Below are 20186 nucleotides of genomic sequence, written 5' to 3' on the forward strand. Positions count from 1 at the left end.
TGTTTTAACTATTTTAGCTTTTTTGTTGTTATTATTATTTAGATTGTCCTCCATTTTTCGAGCTGCTGTCTACCCCTCAAACGGGGAGCGACATCAAAGTAGGCCATGGTCTGCAGCCGGAGTTCAAATAAAACGGGGATGGTACCAGTGCTGGATTAAATCCTGTGGAGGTCCCTACACAGTTGAAATTGTGGGGCTGCCCTCGCAAATTATCTCGTAATACCCAATGCACCGGATGTTTTTACAAACTGGCAGCTGTCACAAGATGAGCTTTTAAGAGATGTGAATCGATGTCTCTGGTTTATGTACATTAAATTGGTACATTACATTAAAACAGTATTTTCTCAAGAGTCTATAATGTAAAGTTTTCGTTTCTTTGAATTTATTCATTTTATTTTATCTTTTGGAAACTATTTAAGAAAGCTTGATTGTAGTGTTCTTTCAAGGTCAAATCAATATTATTTTGATCAGTTGTCGTGAGCAACCCAGCTGGCCGCAGTTAAGTGAAACGCACATGTCAATCTGACTGTTTTGTTTGCAACGGCCTGACATCCGTACTTCAGCTCTTACCAACCTGTGCTAGGCAAGTGAGCTTGAGGGAACATAGCTCCAGCCTCCTGGTTTCTGTTGGTGCGCTGTGTCTGCCTGCTCCCAACAATCTGGTTGCTGCTGTCATGCTGTTCACTAATACAAACAACATGAAAGAAACATCTGGATTGGCTGAGATGACAGGCAACGTGATAGCAGGCAGGCAGCGCTGTGGCCTGCAGAATTAAGTGGTCGTGTTTCTCTCTCATGTTCGACGTGCACCTTTCAATCACAAGTGTTACTGACAGCACAGTGAACAAGCTGCAAGGATGTGGACTGAGAGCTGCTTGGCCTGTGTCAGTGAGAGAGCACCTACTGAAGTGTACTTGGAGCCTAGAAGCAGCCTCAACGAGCCTGCACTGGTGTGTGCAAAAGGGAATATTATGTGAAAATAATTAAATTTGCATATGACCATATTAATTGCATTACCTAGGCCAAATATCCTTTGTGGTTTTATTGAATATATTTATTTAAGTGCATTGCCTTTGAAACGTGCAGCACTTTTCAGAACTGCCTCTGTAAATCGGAGCCTATTTAGTCAGTTTTTACTTATTACTGGTGCAGTTCAAACATAGCTCTTAGATAGGATGCGTGCCCTTTCCTTTATACCTTTTATTGCCCATGGGAGTGAGACCCTGTTGCTGGATTCTCTGGTGAAGGTGCCCAACCCAACCTGCAAGGAAATCATGAAGTTTCATAAAAGACATGTGTCTCCGAAAGCCAAAGACATGGCTGATTAACATGGGATAAGGTGGAAGGTAGGTCTGATGTGTAGCCAGTAGTATGGCAGACTTATTTTGGAAACAAAGATATATAGAGGTGGAGACAAATCGAACACAGAACAAGCTCACTTCCAAAAGGCTAGTTTGGCTGGGGTTCTGTCAGTCATGGCAGCTTTTCTATTAAGGACTAAAGAGTTAGCCTGATTAAAGCAAAGCCAATCACGCATTAGACCCAATAATATGAGAACCCTTCCGGGCCCTCTAAGAGTCCGTTAATGCATGCCATGCCCACCCCTGAGATACCATCCTTTCCAAATCATAAGAATGCTGCTAAATTTCTCAGTTTCCCCTACTTAGCCTATTTTTAAACTCGATGGACCCATTTAAGGAAAAAGTAATGAATCCAAAAGATCGTGTTGCCTTGTCTACCTGTTGTGGATGACCATGATTCATAAATAATTATTATACTATTACAAATTTCAACTGTTAACCACTTGGCTCCAGCCTGCTTGTGTTTTTTTAAAGGTACTGTACCTTCTTTCTGTTTATTTGTAACAGCTTCCCTGTAATAATTTTCATCATCAAAATTGTGCTGTAAATTGCACAAATTTGCCTAGTATTCTTAATTTACTCAGACCAATTGGTCTAGCTTGCTTCCTTCAGTTAATCCATGCAACTTGTCATCAACATTAACGCCTCACCAATTCAAAAGAATTACCAGCCGCCACTGCAATTTTTGTAGATGGGAAAGTATGGTATTATAGATGATCTGTAGACTTTAAAGAAGTAGTCATCTGAGTTCTTCAGGTCAAAGGTCGGTGTTAACGGTATAAAATGCCAGAAGGGTCCATAACAGAGGTAAGAAATCTATAAGTTTTGTCAGATAGAAGTCAGTTCGAATATTTCCTTACCTGAAAGCAAGACATAGGTCGGTGGCTTCCGGCTAAGGGAATTTTCTAACTCCACTTCCCAGTACATTCAGGGATTCCAGAACCAAGGATATCAGGGTACGGGCATACATCAGTTCTTAAATATATCTCTCTACAATCATTACAAGTGCTGGCATAGCGAATCAAAGAAGTGATGAAGTGTTCACAAATGATGCGCTTCTTCCTCCAGGCACCCAAATAACCGCAATTCATGCCACCTATAGGTTAGCACGAGAGCCTGCAGACAATTCTAGCAACATAGAATGCAATTGGTAGCTCATAGACAAATTTTACCAGTCTCTATTTACTGCTAGGCTTAGTTGTGAACATCTTCAAAAAATGATCACTTTATAATAAGTCTCCTGTTTGTTGTCAAACATCGCTTTTCCCAATTCATGACCTACTCATAAATGATTATATATGCGTTAAACCCAAAGGCTCCGAAGTGCTTTGCATTTTTCTCCTGCCTACACATATAAAGGTGGATGATAATTCTTAGCCAATTCCATCTCTGCTTACTTGTCAGAGGCAACAAAAGAATTATCACAACCACCTTTAGAGAAAGTGCTCCCTACCACTCACAAGGGGCGACTGGGAACTAAAACTGTTAACAATTAAGAAGACAATTCATATCAATGTATATTAAGTTTATATATTGTTTATTGTTCGATTACTTAAAATCATGACAATTTGAGATAAAAGCAAGAAAACACATTTCATCTTCAATGCAACAGGAAGAAGTTAAAAAATGTGTTTTTACAGTGGTGCCAAATATATATATATCTATATACACATATATACATATACACTTTTTTTAAAGTGAGCAAGAAACAGCTTAAATAAGTTTAAAAACATGGTGACCTTGTTGATGGGTGTAAGATCCACCCCTAACTTTCAGTAAAACAAGCAAAGGCACCACCAACAAGAGTCTTGAGGTTTGGTGGAGAACACGGGGGTCTTAGTTTGGTCATAAATTCACAGATTGTGACGATCGTTCTTGTAAACCTACAGAGTTACTTTTTTTGCAGTTTTGAAGACAAATTTCGTATACCTAACATTGAGCATCGTGTTGTTGAGATTCATTGCTGATATAATGGCTTGCCGGCAAGATCGAACGCCGTATTTGATCCATTCGCCCCGCCGCAACCGCCTTCTGTCGTTGAGAAATGCGAGGCAAACACACACCATGTGCTCGATTGTTTCTGAGTGATGACCACAGCCCCTGCAATTGGTCTGGGTTTGAGCTCCACAATTATAGACCAGGCGTGTTTTCTTTTAGACAATTGTGCCCTGTCCTGGTGAAAAGACCAGAGTCGAACACTTTTTTTAATGGACAGTTTTAGTGCCTGCTGGGGCGGATTAGTACCCCAGTAATCCACAAAATCAAGCAGTTTCAATGAGTGTTCAAGATAACAAGTGTTTTTGACTGGATTGCCCTGCTGATATTTCATGCCACAACTTGGCCTCCAGGCTTCCTTCCCTTGAGTTACGCAGCCTATGACATAACTTGATTAATGCAACTGCTCCGACACCCTCATAGTTCGGAAGGCCAAACTCGAGCCTGATCTGGGCTGATGATACTGATTTCGGGAGGTTCCAGACTGGTTTAAAGATTCTAGTTGTTGTTTTATTTAGTATTACCTAATTGCTCCCCAACAATATTTATTGGCCATAGGTTAGACAGTTTGTAACATTTGCCTGCATGACTGTCAGGAGGGGGGATAAACTAGGGCCAAGTAGCTGTGTCGAAAGTTTAATTGATGCTGCTTCAAGGGACAATGCTTTTGCTTTGAAAGCTTCTTTCTGTTTTACAAAAGAGCCCTTGGTATCAATGTAAATGCCCAAATATTTGTACGATGTCAGAGTTTACATTTTTTTGCCATCAAAGTACCACCCACCAGTTTGCTGCTTCCGGTTCCCGAAGATGATGGCTTTTGTTTTTGAAAGATTTAGTCCCAAAGCATTACTTAATGTAAAGGAAAGCAGCTGGGCAAGAAGTCTCTGCAAACGGACCTTCGTATGGCTGAATAAAACAAGATTGTCGGCGTAGAGCAAGTTACTAATTTGGGATCCACCAAGTAAGGGGGGGATGAGAGTTGACCTTGTCCAATAGCTGGGATAAATCAGAAATGAAAAGATTGAATAAGAGGGGGGGCCAACACCCATCCTTGTTTGACCCCACAGAAGGTCGGTATTTTTCTTGAAACGTGTGACCCGTCACCCAGCTTGATACAAATCCAGGTGTTTGAATGAAGTTGGATTATTGATTTTAACAGGTCACTTGGGATTCCCCATTTTGTAATTTGTGCCATAGAAGGTCCCTTGGCACCCGGTCGAAGGTCGCTTTAAAGTCAACGAAGCAGCAATTTAATGACATGTTTGAGAATGATGCTTTCTCCACAAGTACGGGTAGGGCCAATAGGTTGCTAGTGGTACCTTATTTGGCCACAAAGGCAGTCTGATTAAATGGCAGCCGCTGGGTTTTTAATGCCCAGGACAACAGATCTTCCAACAGGAGGCTTGCGTAGTACTTGGAGTCTACGTCTAGGAGTGCTATCATCCTGAAGTTTTCAGGGTTGGCTTTTCTGCCTCTTTTAAAAATTGGGTGAATTATTGTCATTTCCACGATTCTCGTATGTCATACGTGTGTCGGCAATGCAAAAATAGTGGGTCCAGATGTTCAGACCAAAGCGTGGGGTAGGTTTTAAACCGAGCCGGGAGGAGCCCATCAGGGCCTGGGGCCCCATCCGTCCGGGTGTTGCTGATACAGGGAGTAATATTTTGTCTCATGCCTTCATAACTGAGCCCGAAAAATAAAGAGTCTTGCAGAAACTTGGTTTCCACGGTATTGATAAGTAAATTATAAACACTGGATTTATCATGTGTGGTTAATGTGCCATTTCTCATGGTTTCCCATGGTAAAATGATGTTCGATTAATCCCTTCCTTTGATGTGATCTTGGAAGTGCTCTGTTAGAAAAAGGGCCCATTCAGCTTCCCTTATGTTTGCACTGCATTGGCCAGTTACGCCCCACGTCCTCCTGTTCACCAACGACCAAAAGTGTTTAGGATTGGAGTTTTTGCTGGCGTGGACTAATTTCAACCAGAACTGGTTGGCTCCTTGTTGTTTATCCCTGTTAATGGATATGCTAAATGCTTTTTGGGCTTGCTTGTGTATGGAGAACGCATGAACATCTCCCTGACGTTTCCTTGCGAGACGTAGTGGCGAGTTGCGGTTAATCTTTAATTTTTTTGTCTCAGTTGTAATATGTGTTTGTTCAGGGTTTCAAGATTTGCATACTGAAGACGGAAATTGGCTCAGTAATTGTTGAATAAGGAGCTCCCATATTTTAATTGGGAAAATTTCTACTGTGCCAGAGTTATATTAAATCAATTGACGTAGTTCAAATTTGTATGGTTATAGTATTTATTGCTGGTTAATGAGGTTACAGCCCCTTCCCAGCCATCATTTCTTTCCCCCACTTATAAGCCCTGTAGTCCCTCAAAAATGGTTTGAGTACTTAAACTGGAAGAGGAAGTAGCTACATTTTCTGCTACATTCTTCAACCTGCTGTTCATTCATGCCTGTCAATGTGCTTACGTTACGCCTGTGTCCACACTCTTTCGCCCAAGATTTTTCTGTCTCCCCTCTTATTGCTTTTCATACCTCTTCTGCGGTTGCCTCTGGCTCAAGTTACTGCTACTGTCTGTTTCCAGTGCTTCCCTTGACTGACCCATAAAGGTATTATTTTTTTAAGGTATTTTGGTTTAAATTCCATTTGGATCATTTGTTTGGGCTGTTGCTTTACTTAAAGTAATATTGTTTTGTATGGAATATGTATGTAAAGTACAGTCGTAGGTCTCTGCTAGACAGCGCATGCGCTGTCTTGAAGAGACGCGTAGTGTTCAATCTGTGGGCTTCAGCCCGCCCACAAGATTTCCATTTGCTTGCTCCATCATCGCTCTCAAATCCTTTGTCGCCATTTGTCCAAGATATGAATGCTTCATGCCTTTCCTGTGTTTGGCCTTTCCCCCCTGAGCATTGACATAGTACTTATTAACATCCACTGATCCCATTTTGGGAACTACTTTTTTCTGTGTCTTGGAGCACCCCGTTCAGTGCTCATGTTTTCAGTTCATTCTGTCGTCCTTAGTCTTCTGTTTTTTTTCTAATGCAGTTTTATGTAATGCGAACACCACCAGAATGCATTATTAGAGCACTTTAAATGAGCGTCTGTTACTTCACACAAGGACACATTATTTTTTGTAGGAACAGGGAGATTAAGCGATTTGCCCAAGATCACAGGATGTTGTGCCGATGCAGAGACTCAAACCTGGTTTTCCAGCTCTATAGTCAGCAGCTCTGCCCTAACGCAACATTCTCTCCTCCTGTCCTGAACCGCTGACTGCAAGGGCTCTTCGGATTTAAAAAAAGAAAAAAACGATCACCTCTCAGTGCCATGCCATAATGTGCCGTATTAATATCCAAGTTTCCACATATTAAAGAAACACTATTCGAGTATTTTATAAACTATCATATTTTACGTGATATGTAAACACTTTCTGAGTTTTGTGCGGGATGTAGGGTCACCCATCTCTAACCATGGTAGCTTAAGCTCCTGCTGTTTAGAGCCACTATTTCCATAGTAAAAGGTCTTAGTGGGGCCAACACTGGACTTCCGTTTCCCAACTGGGTACAGCAGTGCAAGAGTAATCTGGAGTGATTAGCCACTGGACCTAAACATAGGAGCAGGGAGTTGCGTTTCGGCAGGCGTCATTAGCTGCGACACAGACCCTTATTATGCAAGAGTTTGAAGAATTATTTTCCCCCTGGATATTTTTTAGCAGGAGCAGACAGCGAAGGCGCTGCCTGGCCTGCCTATTACAATGCCCGATGGCATTTCACACAAGACTTATTTATTTATTTGACTTCCGAAATCAGCTGGATTACGTGATGTATCAAGCCACCACCTTCCGTAGATGGGCTGCTCTAAGGGTTATCCAGCAACGCCTGCACCTCTCTTTGTCAAACTAGACACTCTGAAGTCAGATATTTTGTTTGGGCTCAAGTAAAGCGCTTCGGTAGCATCAGAAGCTTGTCTCCTTTCTGGTGAAGAATTGGCTTGGTAGTTTGGTCTGCCCTGTTCCCATGATGCACTGGGCCAGGGACAGACTAATTTGCATATAGCCAGGTTCTGAGCTGGGATGGGGCAGTGAGCTAAATAACGGTGATGGATCAAGCCCTGATCTTTGGACTGGGTAAGAGTGGTCTGCTTAATTCAGACACTCTGTTCATCACCACCCCCTTTTCTGAATCGGTAGCATCAGAGCACTAAAATAAATGAGCCATGGGAAGCAGATGTATGAACCCCATCTCCGTTCTTTGAAAGCCGCTGTTTCACACTTTCCTTGCGCTACAGCCTGCTCCCTCCAGCACCCCTGTGGCTGCTTATCCTTCCTGTACCTCTCCCACAGTCAAGGGGTGTTGTCTGCTACTTCATTTCAGCTGCCCGGCATCTTGCTTAAACCTGCAATTAGCTATTTTCCCCTAATTGTCTATTTTTATTTATTGAGTTTTCAGAGCATTACAGAGCGATTCAGTACATTATTACATCATATATTTGTACTGGGGCCGCAGGGCCGAAGGCACGCCGGCGGGAGCCCCGAGGCCTGAAAAGGCGGTTCATGGCAGCAAGAAATTCTTGCACCTGGGCCGGAGTCGCAGCCAGACCCGGCTAAGGTGGGTAGGCCGCGGGACTCACGGGCTCCAACGGAGCCGCGGGGGAAGTACCCCTGGCCACCTCGTCCGCGTCCGGAGACCGACGGGGGGACGTCAGAGAGCGTAAGAGCTTCTTCGACGACTTCTTATGACATCTCTTACCCGATTCCAAGTGTGAAGACTTCGACCCCGAGGTGATGGCTCCGCGGTCGGTCCCTCGAGCGAACCCTGACCTCGAACTGCACGGAAACGACTGCCGGGCCACAAGCAGCTTTCGGGACCGCTCCCGCAAAGCCTTGGGAGCCATGGCCAGAAAGTCGGAACATGACCGGGAGTCATGGTCGCGTTCCAGACAGTAGAGACAGACCCCATGGGGGTCCGCCACAGACATCGTACGGCGGCAGGACCAGCAGGATTTAAAGCCAGGCATCCCTACGTGGCACCAGGAGTCAAAAACTCAAAAAGAAGTAGAGACAAAAATCTCAAAAAAGTTAGTAAAAAAGGGACTAGGGTACGTGCTTTAACCGGATCTGCGCTTGCTGGCGCGAACGAAAAAAAGAACTGACGTCAGCGCGCATGGGTGGCGCCTAAGTTGTCTCCGTGACGTCATCTCGGCGACTACGACGCCAGCGACAGATGCGGAGCTGCACAACGCCACCTATCAACGAGCAGGGGTACTGCTGTCGGAAAACTTTCCGGATCCAGTCTGACGCCTGGGGATATTCTAAGGTAAGGAGTCTATCACTAACACGTCTCCTTCAGATATATTGCTGCAGCATTGGACTCCGGGTCTATATCCTGCAGTAGTGCAAAGATAGTGCGTGAATTATGAAAGGTAGCTCTTCCAGGTATGAACCCAGCCTGATCAGGCAGCACCAAACCTTCCACGAGTAAGCCTAGCCTGTTGCCAAGGATTTTGGCCAGTATCTTGGAAACACAATTTATTAGGGACAAGGGACTATATTAACCACATTTGGTGACATCCTTGTTAGGCTTTAGTAGAGAAATTCTAAGGGTCTGTCTCATTGATGGTGGAAGCATTCCACTTTGCACTGCTTCCTAATAAAGGTCTCTGAGAATGGGGGCAATGTTGTCTATGTAACATTTATAAAAGTCTGCAGGTAACCCGTCGGGGTCCTGGGCCCTACCGGACTTCATTTGCATGATTGCCTCTCACCTCATCCTCCTCAATGGCATTCAACAAAAACTCTCTACGACTGTCATTAATCCACCCTAACGCAGTGTCCTCAAAGTATGTAGCAACATCTATATGGCCAGTCCTATGCGTGGTGTAGAGCTGCTTGTAATCAGAAGCAAATATGTTAAAAATGTCCTTTGAGTCTGTGTGCGTCAATCCGTCTTCATCCTCCACCCCGAAAATTGTGTTGGAGAATGGAGGAGCCTTGATGGTTTCAGCCAGCGCTTTCCTAGGGCTTTCACCATCGCCATACACATGGGCACGAGCGTACTTTGAGAGGAATAGCGATTCTCCTTCTGCAGGGTCTGTGTATTCCATAAGGAGTTTTTTTAGCTGTGCTTGTTTACTGGGAGAATGAGATTCTAACAGGGAGGTCTCAGCAGTCTGGATATCCAATTCCAGTTTGGTCAGCGGGTTTCTAAAGTCACATAGAATACCCCCATATTTGGCTATGCAAACTCCACGAATGGTGACTTTGAAACCTTCCCATACGCCAGCCATCATATTGACACTCCATATGTTTCAGGGGAACAAACCCTGCACCTCCTGCCAAACCTCCTCCTTGAGGCACATGTCTAGAGGTGCAGTAAGAAGCAACCTCCATGCTCTATATAGGGATGTGTTTGCCGGGGGTCTTAGCTTCAGCAAAACAGGGGCATGGTCTGAGTATGTTCTAACTAAGTGTGTAGCCCCCTTAAGCCATGGGCAGAGCCAAGCCGAAATAAACCAATAATCTATACGGGACCAACTGGCATGTGCATTAGATATAAACGTGCCTTTCCTCTGCGTGGAATGCAGTGTCCTTCAAGTGTCTAACAGGTGGTGGTCTGTAAGAATAGCATTTAGGAATTGAACTGCCCTAATGAGGGGCTCCATAGATCCCTGGGAACGGTCTAGGATGCATTCAGAACTAGACTGAAGTCGCCTCTCCATATCAAGTGGGTGGATCTGATATTAATGAATAGATACGCTAGCGTGGCTTAGAAATTCTTCTAAGCCACTACGGCCTCACCGCGATGGGATGCCTGGTCTTCACCTTGGGGATGCCCAGTAGGGGTTATCTTGCAGGGATAGCCAGGACGGGTTCCCAAAGCAAGCGCTAAGAGACCTGTCGGTGATTTGGCGCTATATAAATCGAAATTAACATAACATAACATAACAAATTCGCATCATCTACATTCGGAGCATAGCAACATACTAATCTTACAGACTTCTCCACGAGTCTACCCCACATGATACAATACCTCCCCTGGGGATCTTGGAGTGTGCCAACAGGACAGTATCCCACGCCGGCCTTTATAAGTATCGCAGTCCCCCTAGAGTAGGTAGAGAAGGAGGAGAAACATCTGCGGGCGGCCCATTTACCAGCAAACCCGAGGGTGCGTTTCCTTCAGCATTGCCACTTGTACATGGTGTCTATCAAGGTAACTAAGCACATTTTGTCTCTTCCCGGGGTCTCTAAAGCTCCTGACATTCCATGTCATCAGATTAAATGCATGGTCAGACGTGCTAGTATGTGAGGTCATTATTTAAACTATGCATGTATGCAATATTTTCTGATAATTTCTATGCGCTAACAGGGTTTGCCTAGGTTTTTTTGTTAACCTGTATCTGTACAATTTCCTCCCATATTGTTCTCTCGCCTCGTTACTGTGTACGCCAATCAAATACAATTTCAAGAAAGAACACCGTCCCTCGTTACACGCCTCAATTCCGCAGGTGAATATAGTACCCATGAACTTCCCAAACATTCTTGGACTCCCAAACGAGAGTGAGTCATCTTGGTGATAAATAGGATGTCGCCGGTGCAGTTCCCAGCATTGATACAGTTTTAATCTTGGGATTCGCCTCTCAATATTATAGGATCTGCTGTGTCTAATGTAGAAGGACTCACAATAAAAGAAACCACAATAACTCAGAAGAACATATTATAAAACCCTTGCGGAACTTCTAGTGGGGAATTAACATGTGGAGTAATGCAAACAAGAGTCCGACATTCCACTCCGAGTGGACGGGGGTGCCCAGAGTTCAATATTGTATCGGTAGTGTCCAATTTAAACAGGGATATAGTCCATAATACCAGGTAGCTTAGCCTAGACATGTGTTATAAACAGGTAATGACGGTGTAACATCAGTATGACTTTTACTTCCTCTGCCTCCAACCTTATTTTGCACTTAATACAGATTATGTTCACTGTACCAGTCTGTTGTAATTGTTCCTCTTCTTAGTTGGTGTCTTGATTCTGTGTTCGACAGAGGAGAGTGTGCTTCGGAAGTCTCTCCCCCTCTTTCACCCAGAGGGCTGCGTGATAATGTTTTCTTAAGGAAATCCTGCGCTTGCTGGGGTGTGTTAAATACATGTTGGTTCCCCTAATGGTTCACTTGCAATCTGCCGGATATAGTATTATTTATGATATGTCTGCTTGTTGCAGCTTGCGCTTCACCGGGACAAACTTTCTGCGGGCCTCCTGCACAGCCTGCGTAAAATCTGAAAAAATGGAGAAGGAATGGCCTTCATGTTGCAGATCTTTCTTTTCCCTTGCCAGTCGGAGCGCAGTATCTCTATCTTTATAATTCAACACTCGTGCGATTATGAGGCGGGGGAAGACCCGGAGGCAGCCTGGGCGCAAGTGAGTGGTGTGCACGCTCCACTATTAGCACTTTAGAGAATGTGGAAGCCCCAAAAAGAGACAGCAGCAGACGTTCAATATTGTCTTCCATATGACCCGTGTCTGTTGAATCCGGTACTCCCAAAATTCTTCAATTATTTTGGCACGACCACACTTCTAAGTCCTCATTTGTGGCCGCGATCCCTTTTAGCAACCGTTGCATTCTCTGCATATTTTCTGTCCCAGTAGAGGATGTGTCCTCCAGTTGCGATATTCTGTTCTCCGCCTCGTTGATGCGACCATCGTATTTTTCTAGTCTATGAGTGATGTAGTCACCGGTTTGCCCTCAGTTCTGCCCATGGTTGCAATTCTAACTCTTTCGTGATAATCTATCTTGCAGTATTGTACGTGTGCACTCTGCGCTGCGTAGTTTCGCGTAATTATATTTCACTTTGCCGTCTATGGCTGGTAGGGGTTTGCGTTCCGTTGTATTGACTGCGTGCTGTCGACCTTTGGTTATTCAGCACAGGCCACTCACTTTTCGGGTATACCCAGCAATGTGCACAGGCAGTATGTTCTTAGTTAATATGTAGGTGTCCTCTTCGCGCTATGTGAATGCGCCCACAAATGAAGCTCTCAATTTTCAGGGCTTAGAAGACCGGTAATCTCTACTCTTTATTGGCCTCGCAGCCTTCTAGCGCTAATTGTTTGAGCGCTCCTTGTTGCAAAAGCACTATAGTTTACTATTCAGGTGCCGGCAGTGCCTGTTTCTAGTAGGTATGTGCAGTGCTTTCGTTTTTAACAGGCACCCAGCCGCTCAGCTGTCCTCGAGGCTCCCCCCAACCACCAGCGGCCCGATATCAGTTCTTTCAGGAGGCCACTCGATTTGCGGCCCAACCTGCCTCAGCGCATAGGTTGCCCCCTCTCCACTCTCACCTCTGTCTTGCAGGGGGATAATCCAGCAGCGTTGTGGGGTTCTCTTTATCTGGTCGCATTAGCCCTGCGCCGCATGGATGTCCACAGGCCACAACATGCCCAGGCCTCTCGTGATCGGCAAGCGGGGAGCCCCGCCTCCAGTCACTGGGGCGGCAGGTCGGAAGCAAGCGGCTCTGTCACCACCAGTCGGATTGCTCAATGGCCGTAGAACTCGTGCTGTGTTGGCTGCTCTGCTGATATTCTTCTGTGGGCCTCAGGTTAATGTCTTCAACGATGGTATTTGCAGCCGGCCGTATGCATTAGAGTTGCTCTCTCCGATTCCTACGTCAGTCAGCCGCCATGTTGCGTCGGCCGGGAGTCTCTGGTTTCGTTTCGCTTCTGTCTCGCGCTCTGGGGAGATATCAAAAATTCTCCACCGTCACTCCAATTAGCGCCAATCACCCTAGCTTTTGGGTAAAGAAATTTAACTTTAGGACCTACCCTTACGGAGGATCGTGACGGATTAGAACTCCAGGCAGCAAGAGCCTTACTAGAGTTTGCCCAGTTTGCTTGCCGGCCCCCTAATTGTCCGATTGTAAGCCAACTGTGGTGACGCAGTTAGTTTTGTTTGAATAATCTCCTGCATGAACTGCCGTCCCAGAAAGACTTTCCTCTGTCCGAACACACGCCTCTTCCCTGTTGTGCCATTCATACAGCAGGCTGTAGGCGAGGGCATGCAATCAACGAAAGCAGGCCACAACTGTGGTCCAGCGTTCCCTGTAAAGTCAAAATTTCAACACTGGCCATGAGGATTCTGTGCCAGCACGAAGCACTGAGCCTCATCTCGACCAGAAAGAACCCCCCACCACGAAAGTTTTACATCAGTCTCCACCAGTACAGCTCAGCACCCCCCCCTTTACAGAGCACTGTCACAAAAGATTGAAGAGGTCAGGCATCGTTCTACAACTGGTCTTGCTATTCTGCAAAACTGTATGAAAGTGTGTATTGGAATTTAAAACAATGCTCTAAAAAAAGAAAAGAAATGGGCAGACGAGCACCCTTGTCTGCGCAGATATATCGACTACCGAGGCCCGCTCGAAGGTGGGCTGAGAGTTCCAGATATAAAACGATACTATCAGGTTACCCAGTTGAGAACTTTGGTAGAATGGTCCTGCACAGTCGGAGACGCACTGACTGTTCATGGAGAGGGCCCTATGGAGGATCCCTTTCCTCCCTAAGCACGCCCGACGCCCTAACCTCTACCTGTCCTACATCACCAAATCAGTTCTGAATATCTGGGATAAACTAGCTTCCCAATGAGATCTTACCTCTCCCCCCAACCCCCACCCCACTGACATCCATAGTAGCGAACCACGATTTCACACCAGCCCTGAACAATCCAGTGTTCCACCGTTGGAGTCAACCTGGATGTAGATTGGTCAGACATCTATTCGACACGGAGGGCCCCATCCCATTTGAGTCCCTCTGGGCAGACCTAGGGCATCCCGAAAATGAGCGTTGGCACTATACACAGGTACGCCACTGGGTGATGCAACCAACAGTCCGTCCGGGGGCACAGACACCTCACACCCTTTAAATGCTGGCTGCTTTCAACCCCAACTAACTCACGTTTATTTACACAGTTATATAGATTCCTAACCCCACCAAGCACCCCTACTAAAACTGCAGGTTAACTACGTGGGGAGTCCGAGATTGGGCGGGAACTGACACCTACGGAATTGGTAGACATCTACTATTGCGCTAAGCACACTGCCTGTAATGCACCAGAGACCGAAACTGCGCCTCAGATTATAACATACTGGTATCCCACCCCTATCAGACTTTACAAGTTCGCACCATCCAAATCCCCGGAATGCTGGCGCCAATGCAGTCTCCCAGGCACTTTAATACACATTTTATGGGATTTCCCGAAAATAGTGCCTTACTGGACAAGGGTCCTTAATAGTATTGACACATACCATGAAACAGTACTCCAGAGATCCCTACCCCTCCGCAACGCTCTCACTTTCCCACTAAAATCCTGTAGAGGAAGGCAAATTGGGCTGGCGCTCATAGCGTCTTTGCAGAACATACTGTAGCACTGGGGTACAGACCACACCCCGACAAACCAAGGATGGCTGCACAGACTGTGGTACGTTATGGGTATTGAACGAGTTAATCTTACACTGTTGAATCAAAGCTCAGCGTTTCACAAGCTATGGAAACCATTTTTGAACCTACTGACTTCAGAATTCCGTGAATTCATCTGCCCCAAGTATCTTCGCCTATTGCGCCTCTCGGAGGCCCCTGCGATCACCATTCCACAATCCTGAGCAGGGACACGGCTAGGTGGGGGAACACAACACAGTAGCCATTAGTCGAGATCTAGACGGTGGGGGGAGTTTTAGGGGGTGTTAAATGAAATGTAATGCAACAAGTGACTCACAGGCCATGTGCTGATGCCATCTGATGTGAAGAAATTTGCAATAAAGAAATTAAAAGCATTAAAAAAAACTGTGATAGCAAAGAATTCCAGTAGCAAGCTACAATATTTGATCACGGATGGCCAATTTATGGAATTTATAGCCTTTTAAAAAATTTTTACAACTCCACATAATTATACTCTACTCCATACCACATAAATACACCTCAGCAAAATCCTCCCTACGCCACATAGCAACAATTCACATAAAAGCACGCCACACCATGCCACATAATTCCCCATAACATAATTTCTTCAATGCCACAGTGTCGCGCCACACAGTTCGACTCCACACATTTCCATTCCACACCACATAATTCCACACAAAACCACATAATTCCACTCTACAACACAATTCCACTACAAATCACATACATCCAATTCACACCACAGAAGTCCACATCATGGCACACTATTCAACACCACACCACGCAATTTCACTCCCCTACATGCCACTCCACAACACACAATACCACTCCAGTATCTCTAGCATCGTGTATGTCTTTTTGGCTGTCCAGTATACGTAGGAAATCAGTTTCATCCGGTGGGAGATGTCAGATAGAAAGAAAGCCGACGGCTTTATGGCTGTAAAGCTGCTGCTTATACACTGATTCAGACAGTGCAGTTAGATTGCATTTTTGATCGTATATTAAAGATCATGTAAAAATAAATCATATCTGCGAGTTATCTGAGCTTAAAATGCAATGATGAATATGATCATCTTTACAATAAACACATTTAGAGGAGGACAGAAAAGACTAGAAAAAGCAGTGCGAGTGAGTACAGAGCATGTAGAACATGCAGAGTTTTATAGAGCAAAATACTAATGACGGATGTTCCAGGTTCAAATACATTTACTGAGCGAAATTATTTTGTGCTAAAAAATGTCCAAACAAGTGCAAGAATATAAAACAAGGAGTACAAAACTTGCTTTTTGCAGATTTAATCGCCTAACCAGCTTTCACAGTCTATGTTTCTAAACTGTTAACGAGTCATGACAGAAAAAAGAGGCACCACTGTCAATTCTATCAATTGACATTTAAGCAACTATTGAACCAAAATCTGTACACGTACAAGAAGTGAAGCCTGCATAAGCATGGAAGCTTTACCACTGGCAGGGTGAGATTTAACACATTTTAGATCAGGTTTGCAGACCAGTTCATAACAGAACCTTACACAGGAAACGAATACAGGCGCTCTGTTATGTTTATCATGCGTCAAAAGTTAACTAGCAACTACTTTCACACCTGAGGAAGTACTAAAGAACTGACTTGACAGCCAACATGTGTTACTTCGCAGGCCTAAGAATCGAAATATACGCAGTGACAAAAACAAGCCTTGGCAAAGCCTACATTTATAGTCTTTCTTTGAACGGTGGTAAAGTAAAAAAACAAATGGTGGGCATTATAAAGAAAGGAGATGCCCAGTAGCAAATCTCAGCTGCTCGGCTTTTAAAATTTCTTTTTTGAAACCCCCCCTGAAAAAAGCACATAGCAGGAAGGAGCAGTACATGGGTGGGGGAGCAGAAGGGACAAACAAGTCAACCTAAAAATGTCTGTAGAGTAGTCAGAAATGCCAGATGAACCATAATAACTTCATGACAAAATTAAAAAGGGAAATGCCTTCAATTCCTGGACTGATGTAGTTATTGTTACTTGAATTAATAAAATTGCAAATGTACAGTTATGCTTGCCAACAAGCACAATCAGTATATGAAGTATGTTAGCAACTATCATAATCACTTTTCATTCAGCTTGTGGAAAACCCTTCCTGCATTGCAACTGAACTGACGACCTACTGAAGGCGTTGCACAAATGGAAGCGTGAGCACAAGTGGTCCCAGGCACCTTCTGCCCTCCCCTCACATATTTACTTTCTCATGCAAAAATACATCAGATGTTCCTTGCTTTAATAATGTAGATTGACCTGCGCATTTTATTTTTATTTTATTTTCAGAGAATGTGCTGTGGACCTGCAGACCTGCAGGTCGAATTTCTCTTTCTACCTTCTTGCATTCCTATTAAACATCACTCAGTATGCGTCAAAGAAGGCCATCCTCTGTGTTGGATGTAGTAAGGAAAGAGGCGGAGAGCTGTGACTGCCTTCAAGGTTTTCAGCTCACCCACTCCTTGGGTGGTGGCACTGGCTCCGGCATGGGTACACTTTTAATAAGCAAAATCCGTGAAGAATACCCTGACAGAATAATGAACACTTTCAGTGTGGTGCCATCCCCTAAAGTATCGGACAATGTTGTTGAGCCATACAATGCCACACTTTCAGTCCACCAGTTGGTAGAAAACAGACGAGACATACTGTATTGATAATGAAGCATTGTATGACATCTGCTTCAGAACCTTGGAGCTTACCACCCCAACTTATGGTGACCTGAACCATTTGGTGTCTGCAACTATGAGTGGTGTTACCACTTGCTTGCGCTTCCCAGGTCAGCTGAACGCTGATTTACGTAAAGTTGCAGTAAACATGGTCCCCTTCCCCAGGTTGCACTTCTTCATGCCAGGCTTTGCCCCACTCACAAGCCGTGGTAGCCAACAATACCGTGCCTTAACTGTTCCAGCGCTTACACAGCAGATGTTTGATGCAAAGGACATGATGGCTGCTTGTGACCCTCGTCATGGCCGGTACCTCACAGTGGCAGCTGTGTTTAGGGGCCGCATGTCCATGAAAGAAGTGGATGAGCAGATGCTTAATGTACAGAACAAAAACAGCAGCTATTTTGTGGAATGGATCCCTAACAACGTGAAAACTGCTGTCTGTGACATTCCACCAAGAGGCCTTAAAATGTCTGCTACTTTCATTGGTAACAGTACTGCAATCCAAGAGCTGTTCAAGCGAATTTCTGAGCAGTTCACCGCCATGTTCCGCCGAAAGGCCTTTTTGCATTGGTACACAGGGGAGGGTATGGATGAGATGGAGTTCACAGAAGCGGACAGCAATATGAATGATCTTGTATCAGAGTATCAGCAATACCAGGATGCTACAGCAGAGGAGGAGGGAGAGTTTGAAGAAGAGGCTGAAGAGGAAGTTGCATAAAACGTAACTGATGTAATTATGTTGTATGAACCCTTTATTCGTTAATGAACCGTTTATCCTGATGTTTGTCCCTCTTTCCTCCGCTGTTTCCTGCATTCCGTTTCTTTTCTTCAATGCTGTACAGACTTGGCACCACAATAAAAAAAGCATTTTTCATAAAAAAAAAAATAAAAAAAAAAAGAAGGCCATCTTAACAGGCACAGGTTTCTCGCGCCTATGCCTCGAGACGGACCACAACGTTGCCTTCCTACAGCCTCTTAGGGTGCAAGGACACAAAGCACCACAATTATGCCAGTTTTACTATCCAACTACGGTGCAGAGGACCCCATTTTGCCGTAGGGCCCATGGCTATCTGACTATGCCACAGCATGTGTATAAGTGAAACACAAATAAGTCTGCTTTCAGTGGACCTTCAATCACTGATCCTGTTATGGGAAGGCATTTTAGAAGCAAATTTCATCATTGAGCCAAAGGTCACAAACCACTTTGGAAGGATCTGCTGGAGCCTGAGAGCAGGTCCCTCACAATATGTTCATGAAACGTAGAACCCAGATATACATAATAAACTACCTGACGGGCCCCTGGTTAGACATTACACTCTGAAGGTCCCATGGATTCTTTCCATCATTTGGCTGAAGAGGCTGGGCTGGTGTAGAGAATTACCCATCATACATTACTCCATCGAAAACACAGCACGAAAGCATCAACCCCCTGTATAACAATGTCACCAGGAATTAACAAACCACTGTTTATTAAGAAAGCAACACAAACAGGTGCAGCTTTATGGTGCTCTGACAAACTGTAGAGTCTCAGGTTTTTCTGAACAAGAACCACAACATTCAGAGGTACAACATACATTCCAACGAAAGCAAAGGTATTTTGAACACACTTGTGTATTTGATAGTTGTTATGTAGCCACGTGTTAGGATTGCATTTGTATTGTGGTTGGGACTATTTGAAATGGCTTCTTGCAGCACAGGGCATTTGTTTTTCCTCGGGACTTAGCCAGCCTCAACAGTCAAGTGAGCCATTTTTAGAGCGCCAGTCACTGATTTATCAGATCACTGATGAATGTTTTCACTGTCTGTTTGTTCTAACCAGTAACATTTGTGTGAGAAGTTAGCCTGGCATATGATGTCCACTAGTTCTAGTGGGCAACTTGCACCAGTCTAATCGACCCTTATTGATGGTGGTTGTAAAGTCAACCTTATAGAATGCGATCCTAGGGGTAGCAGTGACGAGCAGTCTTCAGGCTAAGACTTCAGAGAGCGAATTAAGCGAGTTGTTTTACCAATTATAATCCCTTGAGTACCAAATGAAAGCACACCACACAAGGTATATGTCAAATATATATGGATTTATTCTAAACACAACCCCTCTGCACTCTTTATGAGGTCAGAGGTAAAAGTACAATACAAGTTACTTAATTGGCATACGATAAGTTGCACAGTATACGTTTTGCCCTAGGAACCTCACAAACCATACACTAAAATAGTGGTATAAGAACCACGTGAGAATTAGAAAGCAGGCCTGGGGCCTGTGGAATCGCTGGGGCTACTCTAAACAACCAAAGGTTAGGAAGTAGGAGGCCCACGGGAGCCGCGTGCAGTGACTAAACACAGCCGCGGGTTACCATTGACTTTCTATGGGAAACGAACAAGTTACAAATTTACAATTTAAGGACACTTCTAAATAAAGTACGATGGAAGTCTTTTGGACTTAGACACTAGGAGGGCCAATACCCTCAAGACTACCAGAGTACTCGTGTTGCCTCACCCACGGAAGCTGGGTGCATAGGTCTCTTTTGGTGTCGGCATTCGTCGTCGATTTCAATGGAGATCTGCAAAAAAAGTGCTGCAGGCGACCAGAGGGAAAGTGCCCAGGTGGATCCAAGGGTGGATCGAAGATCTGTAGAACCTGAAAGCAGAAGGGACAGAGTCTGGGTCACTTGCCAGTGACCAAGGCGGCGATAGGA

General features: G+C 44.7%; 1 protein-coding gene and 1 pseudogene across 5 annotated transcripts in view; one reads left to right on the plus strand and one right to left on the minus strand.

Moving 5' to 3' along the window:
* Positions 1-20186, minus strand: part of EVI5 (ecotropic viral integration site 5) — a 936315-nt gene that overhangs the window by 223144 nt on the left and 692985 nt on the right. The window lies entirely within an intron of this gene.
* LOC144776693 (tubulin beta-4B chain pseudogene) lies at positions 17223-18381 on the plus strand (annotated as a pseudogene).

Source organism: Lissotriton helveticus, chromosome 1_1 (assembly GCF_964261635.1).
Source record: "Lissotriton helveticus chromosome 1_1, aLisHel1.1, whole genome shotgun sequence".
Taxonomy (NCBI): domain Eukaryota; kingdom Metazoa; phylum Chordata; class Amphibia; order Caudata; family Salamandridae; genus Lissotriton; species Lissotriton helveticus.